Source organism: Arachis hypogaea, chromosome 9 (genome assembly GCF_003086295.3).
Source record: "Arachis hypogaea cultivar Tifrunner chromosome 9, arahy.Tifrunner.gnm2.J5K5, whole genome shotgun sequence".
Classification (NCBI taxonomy): Eukaryota; Viridiplantae; Streptophyta; class Magnoliopsida; order Fabales; family Fabaceae; genus Arachis; species Arachis hypogaea.
Genome location: NC_092044.1, coordinates 29,494,696 through 29,509,817, shown reverse-complemented (window position 1 = coordinate 29,509,817; position 15,122 = coordinate 29,494,696). Strand labels below are relative to the sequence as shown.

Sequence of the window (15,122 nt, the reverse complement as noted above, 5' to 3'; positions counted from 1 at the left end):
TGGAATCTCTATGGTCTCAGTGTGACCCTCAGATTCCCATGGTTCCTCATTAGGGAACTCATTGGAGGCCAGTGGACGTCCATTGAGGTCTTTCTCAGTGGCGTTCACTGCCTCTTTCTCCTCTCCAAATTCGACCATGTTGATGGCCTTGCACTCTCCTTTTGGATTCTCTTCTGTATTGCTTGGAAGAGTACTAGGAGGGAGTTCAGTAACTTTCTTACTCAGCTGACCCACTTGAGCCTCCAAGTTTCTAATGGAGAACCTTGTTTCAGTCATGAAACTTTGAGTAGTTTTGATTAGCTCAGAGACCATGGTTGCTAAGTCAGAGTGGCTCTGCTTAGAATTCTCTGTCTGTTGCTGAGAAGATGATGGAAAAGGCTTGTTATTGCTAAACCTGTTTCTTCTACCATTATTATTATTATTGAAACCTTGTTGAGTCTCTGTTGATCCTTCCATGAGAGATTTGGATGATTTCTCCATGAAGGATTATAGGTGTTTCCATAAGGTTCTCCCATGTAATTCACCTCTTCCATTGAAGGGTTCTCAGGATCATAAGCTTCTTCTTCAGATGAAGCATCCTTAGTACTGCCTGGTGCAGCTTGCATTCCAGACAGACTTTGAGAAATAATATTGACTTGCTGAGTCAATATTTTGTTCTGAGCCAATATGGCATTCAGAGTATCAAACTCAATAACTCCCTTCTTCTGATTTGTCCCATTGTTCACAAGATTCCTTTCAGAAGTGTACATGAATTGGTTATTTGCATCCATTTCAATGAGATCTTGAGCTTCTGTAGGCGTCTTCTTCAAATAAAGAGATCCTCCAGCAGAGCTGTCCAATGACATCTTGGACAGTTCAGACAGACCATCATAGAAGATACCTATGATGCTCCATTCAGAAAGCATGTCAGAAGGACACTTTTTGATCAATTGTTTGTATCTTTCCCAAGCTTCATAGAGGGATTCACCTTCCTTCTGTCTAAAGGTTTAGACTTCCACTCTAAGCTTACTCAATTTTTGAGGTGGAAAGAACTTTGCCAAGAAGGCATTGACTAGCTTTTCCCAAGAGTTCAGGCTTTCTTTAGGTTGTGAGTCCAACCATATCCTAGCTCTGTCTCTTACAGCAAAAGGGAATAGCATAAGTCTGTAGACCTCAGGGTCAACCCCATTGGTCTTGATAGTGTCACAGATTTGCAAGAATTCAGCTAAAAACTGATGAGGATCTTCCAATGGAAGTCCATGGAACTTGCAATTCTGTTGCATTAGAGAAACTAATTGAGGCTTAAGCTCAAAGTTGTTTGCTCCAATGGCAGGGATATAGATGCTTCTCCCATAGAAGTCGGGAGTAGGTGCAGTAAAGTCACCCAGCACCTTCCTTGCATTCTTGGCATTGTTGTTGTTTTCGGCTGCCATGTCTTCTTCTTGTTTGAAGAATTCTGTTAGGTCCTCTACTGAGAGTTGTGCTTTAGCATCTCTTAGCTTTCGCTTCAAGGTCCTTTCAGGTTCGGGGTCAGCCTCAACAAGAATGCTTTTGTCTTTGCTCCTGCTCATATGAAAGAGAAGAGAACAAGAAAATATGGAATCCTCTATGTCACAGTATAGAGATTCCTTGAGGTGTCAGAGGAAAAGAAAAATAGAAGGAAGAGGTAGAAGAATTCAAACTTATCAAGAGAGATGGAGTTCGAATTGTTGATAGTGGAGGAGTGTTAGTCCAAAAGTAGAAGGATGTGAGAAGAGGGGAAGAAATTTTCGAAAATAAATTAAAAAGATTTTAAAAACATTTTGAAAATTGATTGATGATTTTCGAAAACTAAGATTGAAAAAGAAATAAAGTGATTTTTGAAAAAGATTTTGAAATTAGAAATAAAAAAAGATATGATTTGAAAACTATTTTGAAAAAGATGTGATTAAAAAGCTATGATTGAAAAGTTATGGTTTTAAAAAGATTTGATTAAAAAGATATGATTGAAAAATAATTTAAAAAGATTTGATTTTTAAAATTAATTACTTGGCTAACAGGAAAAGATATGATTCAAACATTAAACCTTTCTCAACAGAAAAGGCAACATACTTGAAATGTTGAATCAAATCATTAATTGTTAGCAAGTATTTTTGAAAAAGGAAAGAAATTGATTTTGAAAACCTATGATTGAAAAGATATGATTTGAAAAAGATTTGATTTTGAAAAATTATAAAAACTTGAAAAAAATTGCATTAAAAACAAAATCTTCCCTCTTGTGCCATCCTGGCGTTAAACGCCCAGAATGGTATCCATTCTGGCGTTTAACACCCAAAATGCTACCCTTTTGGGTGTTAAACGCCCAACCAGGCACCCTGGCTTGCGTTTAAACGCCAGTTTTCCTTCCTTACTGGGCGTTTTGAACGCCCAGCTTTTTCTCTGTAATTCCTCTGCTGTATGTTCTGAATCTTCAATTCTCTGTATTATTGACTTGAAAAGACACAAATTAAAATTTTTTTTTGGATTTTTAATGATGAGGAATAATCAAAATGAAACTAAGATCAAATAAACAATGCATGCAAGACACCAAACTTAGAAGTTTGTATACTATTGACACTAACAAGTTGAGAATGCATATGAGAAACAACAAAACACACAAAATAAGATAATTTAAAGATCAGAGCAAGTAAATCATCAAGAACAACTTGAAGATCAATGAAGACACATGAAAAATGCAAGAAGAACAGAAACATGCAATTGACACCAAACATAAAATGAGACACTAGACTCAAACAAGAAACATAAAAATATTTTTGGTTTTTTTATGATTTTGTAATTTTTTTTGTTTTTTCGAAAATTATATGGAGAAGAAAATAAAAAGATTCAAAATTTTTAACAAGAATTCCAGGAATCATGCAATGTTAGTCTAAAGCTTTAGTCTAAAGAAATTAGACATGGCTAGCCAAGCTTCAGCAGGACATTGCATTCAAGAGCTAAATTGATGAAGATCAATCAGCTTTGGTGATGATAAGAACATCACCTTGAAACACTAGAATTCATTCTTAAAAATTTTGAAAAATACCTAATCTAAGCAACAAGATGAACCGTCAGTTGTCCAAACTCAAACAATCCCCGGCAACGGCACCAAAAACTTGGTGCCAGTTTGGGCGTTTAACTCCCATTCTTGTGCCAGTTCTGAAGTTTTACGCCAGAATTCTTGAGCTGACTTGGAACGCCTGTTTGGGCCATCAAATCTCAGGAAAAATATAGACTATTATACATTGCTGGAAAGCCCAGGATGTATACTTTCCAACGCAGTTGAGAGCGCGCCAATTCGGCTTCTGTAGCTCCAGAAAATCCACTTCGAGTGCAGGGAGGTCAGAATCCAACAGCATCTGCAGTCCTTTTCAGCCTCTAAATCAGATTTTTGCTCAGGTCCCTCAATTTCAGCCAGAAAATACCTGAAATTACAGAAAAAACACACAAACTCATAGTAAAGTCCAGAAAAGTGAATTTTAACTAAAAACCAATAAAAATATAATAAAAACTAACTAAAACATACTAAAAACATACTAAAAACAATGCCAAAAAGCGTATAAATTATCCGCTCATTAGGCATCTCAGGAATCTCATGCTGAAGCAGCTGCACAGGCTTTTGTGCATGCTCTCTAGTTTGCTCCATTCTCTTCTTGGTGATGGGCTTGTCCTCCCCAATGGAGATATCTCCTTCTATAACAATTTCAGCTGAATTGCATAGATGACAGATGAGGTATGGGAATGCCAACCTTACATTGGTGGAAGGCTTCTCAGCTATCTTGTACAATTCTTGAGGAATCACCTCATGTACTTCCACCTCACTTCCAATCATGATGTAATGGATCATGATGGCTCTGTCAACAGTGACTTCTGACCGATTTCTAGTAGGGATGATGGAACGTTGGATGAATTCCAATCATCTTCTAGCTATGGGCTTTAGGTCAAGCCTTCTTAGTTGAATGGGCTTGCATTGAGAATTCCTTTTCCACTGTGCTCCTTCCACACAGATGTCTGAGAGAACCTGATCCATTCTTTCATCAAAGTTGACTCTCCTAATGTAAGGATGTGGGTCCCCTTGCATCAGAGGCAACTTGAACGCCAACCTCACACTTTCTGAGCTGAAATCTAAGATTCTCTTTCAGACCAAGGTGCTCCAATTCTTTGGATTTGGGTTCACACTAGAGTCATGGTTTTTAGTAACCCATGCATTAGCATAAAACTCTTGCACCATTAAAATCTCAACATCTTGAATGGTATTGGTTAGGACTTCCCAACTTCTTCTCTGAATCTCTCTTCGAATATCTGGATATTCATTCTTCTTGAGATTAAAGGGACCTCAGTTATTACTTTCTTTTCTGCCACTACTTCATAGAAGTGGTATTGGTGGGCTTTAGTGATGAATCTCTCCATCTCTCAAGATTCAGAGGTGGCGGCTACTGCCTTTCCTTTCCTCTTTCTATAGGGTTCTCCAACCTTGGGTGCCATAAGTGGTAATGGAAAGAAAAAAGCTAGGCTTTTCCAACACTAAACTTAAAACTTTGCTCGTCCTCGAGGAAAAATAAAGTAAAGAGAAGAATAGAGTAGAAGAAGAAGAAGAAAATAGAAGGATAGAGAGGGCTCGGTCGTGGGGCTTATGAGTGTATGAGAGATGTGTGTTATGAGGGGGTATAAAGAGGGGTATTTATAGGAGTGGGTTAGGGGTTGGGTTCAGCCATGGGTGGGGTATTGGGAGGAAAAATTGATTTTAAAGTGGGTGGGGGTTGATGGTAGTTATGATGGTTTTGGGAAAGTGATATGGATGTGATTGGGTTAGGGTTTATAAAGAAGTGTGTATGGGAAAGTGTGAAAGTATGTGGGGTAGGTGAAGAAGCTGTGTAACCCACTGGTCCTGAGAGGCTAGAAAATTTAGATTCCCTGCCTTCTGCACTGGCGTTTGAATGCCCAGGGTCTGCTCCCTGGCTAGCATTCAATGCCAGCAATGTTGCCCATTTGGGGCATTGGATGCCTAGGGTATGCTCACTGGCTGGCATTCAACTTCAACAACACTCCATCTAGAGTGTTTTATTTTCTATGCTGAATGATTCTGTCTCTATTCTGACTGCTGCACATGATCATGAACCTAAAATATAAATTAAAGAAAAACAAAATAAAAGAAAATGAAAATAATTAATTAAGGTTAGGTTGCCTCCCAACAAGCACTTCTTTAACGTCATTAGCTTGACGGTTAGCTCATTAAAGAGGTGAGTATGGGCTCAGAATTTTGCTCCTTATAGTGAACTTTTTTCCTGTCTTCTCGTGAATGAGTTCTACATGCTCTAAAGATAGGATATGACTGGTTTCTTGGTGAAGACAAATCTCATGCCAGGTGAGAGGCCTTCAGTTGGGACTTTCTTGTCCCTCCAGCCTTTAGGTACTTTCTTCCTAGCACCTTTGTGCATAGAGCTTGTTGGTGGCTGTCCAACACCAAACTTAGAATTGATGTTTGGGGGCTCTGTAAAGCTCTACACTAAAAGACAGGGTTGGAACACTAAGTGTTAAATAGTTATCTCTCTTTTCTCAGAGGGAGAATTAGGATAAGGCATCTTGAACAAGATGTGATCCTCCCCTACTTGTAGAGTTAGTTCTCCCTTAGCCACATTAATGATAGCAATCACAGTGGCTAGGAAAGATCTTCCGAGGATGACAAATTCATTCTCATCCTCTCCAATATCCAAGACTAGGAAGTTTGCAGGGATGTAGTGATCTTCAACTTCACCAAGACATCCTCTACTAAGCCATATGGCTTCTTCATTGTCTTGTCTGCCATCTTTAATGAGATGTTTGTAGCTTATACCTCAAGGATTCCTAGCTTCTCCATTACAAAGAGTGGCATGAGGTTGATCCTTGACCCTAGGTCACAAAGGGCTTTCTTAAAAGTTATGGTGCCTATGGTGAAAGGGATCAGGAAGCGTCCAGGATCTGGAAGCTTCTGAGGTAGCTTCTACTGAACCCAAACATTGAGTTCTTTAGAAAGAAATGGAGGTTATTCCTTCAAAGGCTTTGTACCACATAGTTTGGCATTCAGCTTTATTAGAGCTCCTAGGTACCGAGCAACTTGCTCTTCCCTAGTGTCTTCATCCTCATTAGAGGATGAGCGTTCATCAGAACTCATACACTGCATGAGTGCATGCAAAGGAACCTCTATGGTCTTTATGTGAGCCTTGTCTTCCTTTAGTTCTTGGATAGGGGTTTCTTGAGTGGGTATTGAGCACTCAGAGGGTGTGCCTTTACAACCATTCAACACCAGCTCCGATGGCTCTTTGGGTGTTGAACGCCCATGCTGTGTACCCTTACTGGCATTAAACACCAATTCTTTTATCATTTTGGGCATTGAAAGCCCAACAGGGGTATCCTAGCTGGCATTCAATGCTAGCTTCTCTGTCTGGTTGGGCATTGAATGCCCAGTGAGGGGTTCCTGATGAGCGGATAATTTATACGCTTTTTGGCATTGTTTTTAGGTAGTTTTTAGTAAGTTTAAGCTACTTTTAGGGATGTTTTCATTAGTTTTTATGTTAAATTCACATTTCTGGACTTCACTATGAGTTTGTGTATTTTTCTGTGATTTCAGGTAATTTCTGGCTGAAATTGAGGGACTTGAGCAAAACTCTGAAAAAGGTGACAAAAGGACTGCTGATGCTGTTGGAATCTGACCTCCCTGCACTCGAAATAAATTTTCTGGAGCTACAGAACTCCAAATGGCGCACTCTCAATAGCATTGGAAAGTAGACATCCAGAGCTTTCCAGAAATATATAATAGTCCATACTTTATTCGGAAATTGACAATGTAACTTGGCATTGAATGCCAAGTACATGCTGCTGTCTGGAGTTAAACGCCAGAAACACGTCATGACCCGGAGTTGAACGCCTAAAATACGCTATAACTTGGAGTTCAACTCCAATAAAAGCCTTAGCTCGTGGATAGACCAAGCTCAGCCCAAACATACACCAAGTGGGCCCCAGAAGTAGATTTATGCATCAATTACTTACTCATGTAAACCCTAGTAGCTAGTTTATTATAAATAGGACTTTTTACTAGTGTATTAGATATCTCTGGACGCCTAGTCCTTAGACCATGGGGGCTGGCCATTTGGCCATGCCTAAACCTTTCACTTATGTATTTTCAACAGTGGAGTTTCTGCACACCATAGATTAAGGGTGTGGAGCTCTGCTGTACCTCAAGTTTCAATACAATTACTATTACTTTCTATTCAATTCTCTTTTATTCTTATTCCAAGATATACGTTGCATAACACTTTGATGAATGTGATGATCCGTGACACTCATCATCATTCTCACCTATGAACGCGCGTGACTGAGAACCACTTCCGTTCTACTTTAGGCCGGGCGCATATCTCTTAGATTCCCCAACAGAATCTTCGTGGTATAAGCTAGATAGATGGCAGCATTCATGGGGATCCGAAAAGTCTAACCTTGCCTGTGGTATTCCGAGTAGGATCCTGGGAATCCGGAAAGTCTAACCTTGTCTGTGGTATTCCGAGTAGGATTCCGGTATTGAATGACTGTGACGAGCTTCAAACTCCTGAAGGTTGGGCGTGATGACAAACGCAAAAGAATCAATGGATTCTACTCCAACCTGATTGAGAACCGACAGATGATTAGCCGTACTGTGACAGAGCATTTGGACCATTTTCATTGAGAGGATGGGATGTAGCTATCAACAAGGGTGATGCCTCCAGACGATTAGCCGTGCAGTGACAGCACATAGGACCATTTTCCCGAGAGGATTGAAAGTAGCCATTGATGATGGTGATGCCCTACATACAGCTTGCCATGGAAAGGAGTAAGAAGGATTGGATGAATGTAAGAAGAAAGTAGAGATCCGAGAGGAGCACAGCATCTCCATACGCCTATCTGAAATTCCCACTATTGATTTACATAAGTATTTCTATCCCTTATTTTATTCATCTTTTAAATATCTAATCCAATTACATTTGACCCTATGAATCCACTTAACTGAGATTTACAAGCTGACCATAGCTTGCTTCATACCAACAATCTCTGTGGGATCGACCCTTACTCACGTAAGGTATTACTTGGATGACCCAGTACACTTGCTGGTTAAGTTGAACGGAGTTATGATCACACCAGGGATTATTAAGATCCCAATTCATCACACCATGATCTCTTTGGGGTATTTTTTATTTCATACAAATACAAAGAGACCAACTTTGAGGATCACAATTTCGTCCACCAAGTTTTTGGCACCGTTGCCGGGGATTGTTCGAGTATGGACAACTGACGGTTCATCTTGTTGCTCAGATTAGGTAATTTTCTTTTCAAAAACTTTTTCAAAATTTTTCTTTTTCGTTTTTCCAAAAATATTTTCGAAAAAAATTAATAAAAATCCAAAAAAAAATTAGAAAATCATAAAAATCAAAAATATTTTGTGTTCTTGTCTGAGTCTTGAGTCAATTTTTAAGTTTGGTGTCAATTGCATGATTTAAAAATTTTTCTTGCATTTTTCGAAAATTCCATGCATTCATAGTGTTCTTCATGATCTTCAAGTTGTTCTTGGTAAATCCTCTTGTTTGATCTTGATAATTTTTTGTTTTGTTTTGTTTGTTGTTTTTCATATGCATTTTTCGTTTGTTAGAGTCCATGCATTAAAGATTTCTAAGTTTGGTGTCTTGCATGTTTTCTTTGCATCAAAAATTTTTCAAAATTATGTTCTTGATGTTCATCATGATCTTCAAAGTGTTCTTGGTGTTCATCTTGACATTCATAGTGTTCTTGCATGCATCTTGTGTTTTGATCCAAAATTTGCATGTTTTGGGTCATGTTTGTGTTTTTCTCTCTCATCATTAAAAATTCAAAAATCAAAAAAATATTTTTTCCTTATTTCTCTCCAAATTTTCGAAAATTTGAGTTGGCTTAGTCAAAAATTTTCAAAATTAGTTGTTTCTTACAAGTCAAGTCAAATTTTCAATTTTAAAAATCTTATCTTTTTAAAATCTTTTTCAAAAATCATATCTTTTTCATTTTTTTCATTATTTTTGAAAATTTTCAAAAATCTTTTTCAAATTATTTTCAAAATCTTTTTCTTATCTTTATATCATATTTTCGAAAATTAGCTAACAATTAATGTGATTGATTCAAAAATTTGAAGTTTGTTACTTTCTTGTTAAGAAAGGTTCAATCTTTAAGTTCTAGAATCTTATCTTGTAGTTTCTTGTTAGTGAAGTAAGTAATTTCAAATTTTTGAATTAAATCTTTTTATCTTTTATCTTATCTTTTTCAAAATTTTATCTTTTTCAAAATTTGATTTTAAAATATCTTTTCTATCTTCCTATCTTCTTATCTTTTTAAAATTAAAAAACTTCAAATCTTTTTCAATCAACCAACTAACTTTTTGTTTGTTTCTTATCTTTTTCAAAACCACCTAACTACTTTTCCCTCTCTAATTTTCGAAAATATCTCATCTCTTTTTCAAAAATTCTTTTGTTTTAAATTTTAATTTTAATCTTATCTTATCTCTAATTTTCGAAAATTACTAACCCTTTTTTTTAAAAATTATTTTCGAATTTTCTATCTCTTCTCTCTTATTCTATTTAATTATTTAATTATTTAATTATTTTCTTTTTCTACTAACATAAAGGAATCTCTATACTATGACATAGAGGATTTCTCTCCTTTTCTTGTTTTCTTCTCTTTCATATGAGCAGGAACAAGGAAAAAGGCACTCTTGTTGAAATTGATCCAGAACCTGAAAGGACTCTGAAGAGAAAATTAAGAGAAGCTAAGTTACAACAATCTAAAGGTAACCTTTCAGAAACATTAGAACAAGAGAAGGAGATGGCAGCCGAAAATAATAATAATGCAAGGAGAATGCTTGGTGACTTCACAAAGCCAACATCCAAATTTGATGGAAGAAGCATCTCCATTCCTGCCATTGGAGCCAATAATTTTGAGCTGAAACCTCAGCTAGTTGCCATAATGCAACAAAACTGCAAGTTTTATGGACTTCCATCTGAAGATCCTTACCAGTTTTTAACTGAGTTCTTGCAGATTTGTGAGACTGTAAAGATGAATGGAGTTGATCCTGAAGTCTACAGACTCATGCTTTTCCCTTTTGCTGTAAGAGACAAAGATAGAATATGGTTGGATTCACAACCCAAGGATAGCCTGGACTCCTGGGATAAGCTGGTCACTGCCTTCTTGGATAAATTCTTTCCTCCTCAAAAGCTGAGCAAGCTGAGAGTGGATGTTCAGACCTTCAAGCAAAAAGATGGTGAATCCCTCTATGAAGCTTGAGAAAGATACAAGCAGCTGACCAAAAAGTGTCCATCTGACATGTTTTCAGAATGGACCATATTAGATATATTCTATTATGGTCTATCTGAATTTTCGAAAATGTCATTGGACCATTCTGCAGGTGGATCTATTCACCTAAAGAAAACACCTGAAGAGGCTCAAGAACTCATTGATATGGTTGCAAACAACCAATTCATGTACACTTCTGAGAGGAATTCCGTGAATAATGGGATACCTTAGAAGAAAGGAGTTCTTGAAATTGATACTCTGAATGCCATATTGGCTCAGAACAAAGTGTTGACTCAGCAAGTCAACATGATTTCTCAAAGTCTGAATGGATGGCAAAATGCATCCAACAGTACTAAAGAGGCAGCTTCTGAAGAAGCTTATGATCCTGAGAACCCTGCCATGGCAGAGGTTAATTACATGGGTGAACCTTATGGAAACACCTAAAACTCATCATGGAGAAATCATCCAAATTTCTCATGGAAGGATCAACAAAAGCCTCAACAAGGCTTTAACAATGGTGGACGCAATAGGCTGAGCAATAGCAAGCCTTATCCATCATCTTCTCAGCAGCAGACAGAGAATTCTGAACAAAACACTTCTAATTTAGCCAATCTAGTCTCTGATCTGTCAAAGGCCACTTTCAGTTTCATGAGTGAAACAAGGTCCTCCATTAGAAATCTGGAGGCACAAGTGGGCCAGCTGAGTAAGAAAGTCATTGAAACTCCTCCTAGTATTCTCCCAAGCAATATAGAAGAGAATCCAAAAGGAGAGTGCAAGGCCATTGATATAATCAATATGGCCGAATGCACAAGGGAGGAGGAGGACGAAAATCCTAGTGAGGAAGACCTCCTGGGACGTCCCTCAAGCAAGAAGGAATTTCCTATTAAGGATCCAAAGGAATCTGAGGCTCATACAGAGACCATAGAGATTCCATTAAATCTCCTTCTGCCATTCATGAGCTCTGAAGACTATTCTTCCTCTGAAGAGGATGAAGATGTGACTGGAGAGCAAGTTGCTCAATATTTAGGAGCTATCATGAAGCTGAATGCCAAGTTATTTGGTAATGAGACTTGGGAAAGTGAACCCCCCTTGCTCATTAATAAACTAGATACCTGGATTCAGCAAACTCTACCTCAAAAGAAACAAGATCCTGGCAAGTTTTTAATACCTTGTACCATAGGCACCATGACCTTTGAAAAAGCTCTATGTGATCTGGGGTCAGGGATAAATCTTATGCCACTCTCTGTAATGGAGAAGCTGGGGATCATTGACGTACAACCTGCCTTGTTCCCATTACAATTGGCAAACAAGTCATTGAGACAAGCTTATGGAATAGTGGAGGACGTGTTAGTAAAGGTTGAAGGCCTTTACATCCCTGCTGATTTCATAATCTTAGACACTAGGAAGGAAGAGGATGAATGCATCATCCTTGGAAGACCTTTCCTAGCCACAGCAGGAGCTGTGATAGATGTCAACAGAGGTGAATTAGTCCTTCAATTGAATGGGGACTACCTTGTGTTTAAGGCACATGGCCATCCCTCTGTGACAAAAGAGAGTAAGCATGAAGAGCTTCTCTCAGTTCATAGTCAAGAAGAGCCCCCACAGTCAAACTCTAAGTTTGGTGTTGGGAGGCCACAACCAAACTCTAAGTTTGGTGTTAAGACCCCATATCCAAACTTTAAGTTTGGTGTTGGGACTATACAACATTGACCTGATCACCTTTGTGGCTCCATGAGAGCCACTGTCAAGCTATTGACATTAAAGAAGCGCTTGTTGGGAGGCAACCCAATTTTATTTATCTAATTTTTATTGTATTGTTATTTTGTGTTTTATTAGGTACATGATCATGAGGAGTCACGAAAAAAATGTAAAAATTAAAAACAGGATCAAAAACAGCAAAAGAAAAAATCACACCCTGGAGGAAGCACAAACTGGCGTTCAACGCCAGTAAGAAGCATCTGGCTGGCGTTCAACGCCAGAACAGAGCATCAACCTGGCGCTGAACGCCAGAAACAAGCAACATTCTGGCGCTGAACGCCAGGAATGTGCCTAGAGGAAAAGCTGGCGTTGAACACCAGTAACAAGCATGAAACTGGCGTTCAACGCCAGAAACATGTTACATGTGGGCGTTGAACGCCCAGAATGTGCACCACTCGGCGTTTAAATGCCAGAATGGTGTGCAAAGGCATTTTACATGCCTATTTGGTGCAGGGATGGAATTCCTTGACACCTCAGGATCTGTGGACACCACAGGATCACCTCAGGATCTGTGGACCCCACAGGATCCCCACCTACTATATTCCCACCTTACCTCCTAATCCTATTTTACTCTTCCCCATGTCACACTTCCCAAAACCCTTCACCAATCACCCCCTTCACCACTCACATCCATCCACTCTTCCCCATAAACCCCACCCACCTTCAAAATTCAAAAACACTTTCCCACCCATTCCCACCCTAAATGGCCGAACCTACACCCTCCCCCCTCCCTAAATATACCCTTCCTTTCTACTTCATTTTCACACAACACAACCCTCTCTTCTTCACCTTGGCCGAACCTACACTTCCCCTTCTCCTCCATATATTCTTCTTCTTCTTCTTCTCTTCTTTCTTCTCTTGCTCGAGGGCGAGCAATTTTCTAAGTTTGGTGTGGTAAAAGCATAGCTTTTTGCTTTTCCATAACCATTAATGGCACCTAAGGCCAGAGACATCCAAAAAAAAAGAAAAAGAAGAAGAGAAAAAAGGGAAGACAAAAGCTTCCACCTCTGAGTCATGGGAGATGGAAAGACTCATGTAAAGGGTTTATAGCTCAGTGGTAGAACATTTGACTGCAAATCAAGAGATCCCTGAGATGCCTCAAGGGATGCACTTTCCTCCCAACAACTATTGGGAACAACTCAACACCTCCTTAGAAGATTTGCGCCACAATGTTGAACAATTAAGGGTGGAACATCATGAGCACTCCATCATTCTCCATGAAATAAGAGAAGATCAAAAAGGAATCAGGGAGGAGCAACAAAGGCAAGGAAAGGACATAGAAGAGCTTAAGGACATTGTTGGTCCTTCAAGAAGAAGACGCCACTAAGGTGGATTCATTCCTTGTTCTTATTTCTTTCTGTTTTTCGGTTTCTATGTTGTGTTTATCTATGTTTTGTATCTCTACTTCATGATCATTAGTATGTAGTAACCATGTCTTAAAGCTATGAATAAAATCCATTAATCCTTCACCTTTCCTAAATGAAAATTGTTTTTAATTCAAAAGAACAAGAAGTACATGGATTTCAAAATTATCCTTGAATTTAATTTAATTATATTGATGTGGTGACAATACTTTTTGTTTTCTGAATGAATGCTTAAACAGTGCATATTTTTGATCTTGTTGTTTATGAATGTTAAAACTGTTGGCTCTTGAAAGAATGATGAACAAAGAGAAATGTTATTGATGATCTGAAAAATCATGAAATTGATTCTTGAAGCAAGAAAAAGCAGTGAAAAAGCAAAAGCTTGTGAAAAAAAATAATGGCGAAAAAAAATATATAGAAAGAAAAAGAAAAAAAACAAGCAGAAAAATCCAATAGCCCTTAAAACCAAAAGGCAAGGGTAAAAAGGATCCAAGGCTTTGAGCATCAATGGATAGGAGGGCCCAAGGAAATAAAATCCAGGCCTAAGCGGCTAAATCAAGCTGTCCCTAACCATGTGCTTGTGTCATGAAGGTCCAAGTGAAAAGCTTGAGACTGAGTGGTTAAAGTCGTGATCCACAGCAAAAAGAGTGTGCTTAAGAGCTCTGGACACCTCTAACTGGGGACTCTAGTAAAGCTGAGTCACAATCTGAAAAGGTTCACCCAGTCATGTGTCTGTGGCATTTATGTATCCGGTGGTAATACTGGAAAACAAAGTGCTTAGGGCCACGGCCAAGACTCATAAGTAGCTGTGTTCAAGAATCAACATGCTTAACTAAGAAAGTCAATAACACTATCCAAAATTCTAAGTTCCTAGAGAAGCCAATCATTCTAAACTTCAAAGGAAAAAGTGGGATGCCAAAACTGTTCAGAAGCAAAAAGCTACAAGTCCCGCTCATCTAATTAAAATTAATATTCATTGATATTTTGAAATTTATAGTATATTCTCTTCTTTTTATCCTATTTGATTTTCAGTTGCTTGGGGACAAGCAACAATTTAAGTTTGGTGTTGTGATGAGCGGATAATTTATACGCTTTTTGGCATTGTTTTTAGGTAGTTTTTAGTAAGTTTAAGCTACTTTTAGGGATGTTTTCATTAGTTTTTATGTTAAATTCACATTTCTGGACTTCACTATGAGTTTGTGTATTTTTCTGTGATTTCAGGTAATTTCTGGCTGAAATTGAGGGACTTGAGCAAAACTTTGAAAAAGGCTGACAAAAGGACTGCTGATGCTGTTGGAATCTGACCTCCCTGTACTCGAAATGGATTTTCTGGAGCTATAGAACTCCATATGGCGCGCTCTCAATGGCGTTGGAAAGTAGACATCCAGAGCTTTCCAGCAATATATAATAGTCCATACTTTATTCGGAAATTGACGACGTAACATGGCGTTGAACGCCAAGTACATGCTGCTGTCTGGAGTTAAACGCCAGAAACACGTCATGACCCGGAGTTGAACGCCCAAAACACGCTATAACTTGGAGTTCAACTCCAATAAAAGCCTCAGCTCGTGGATAGACCAAGCTCAGCCCAAACATACACCAAGTGGGCCCCGGAAGTGGATTTATGCATCAATTACTTACTCATGTAAACCCTAGTAGCTAGTTTATTATAAATAGAACTTTTTA

At 38.4% G+C, this 15,122-nt stretch overlaps 1 non-coding gene across 1 annotated transcript; it reads left to right on the top strand.

The window, feature by feature from the left end:
* The first annotated feature begins 899 nt into the window (after positions 1-899).
* On the top strand, positions 900-1,007 carry LOC112714162 (small nucleolar RNA R71). The gene has a single exon (XR_003159118.1). It is a non-coding gene; the product is annotated as a small nucleolar RNA R71 (small nucleolar RNA).
* Positions 1,008-15,122: the final 14,115 nt, after the last annotated feature.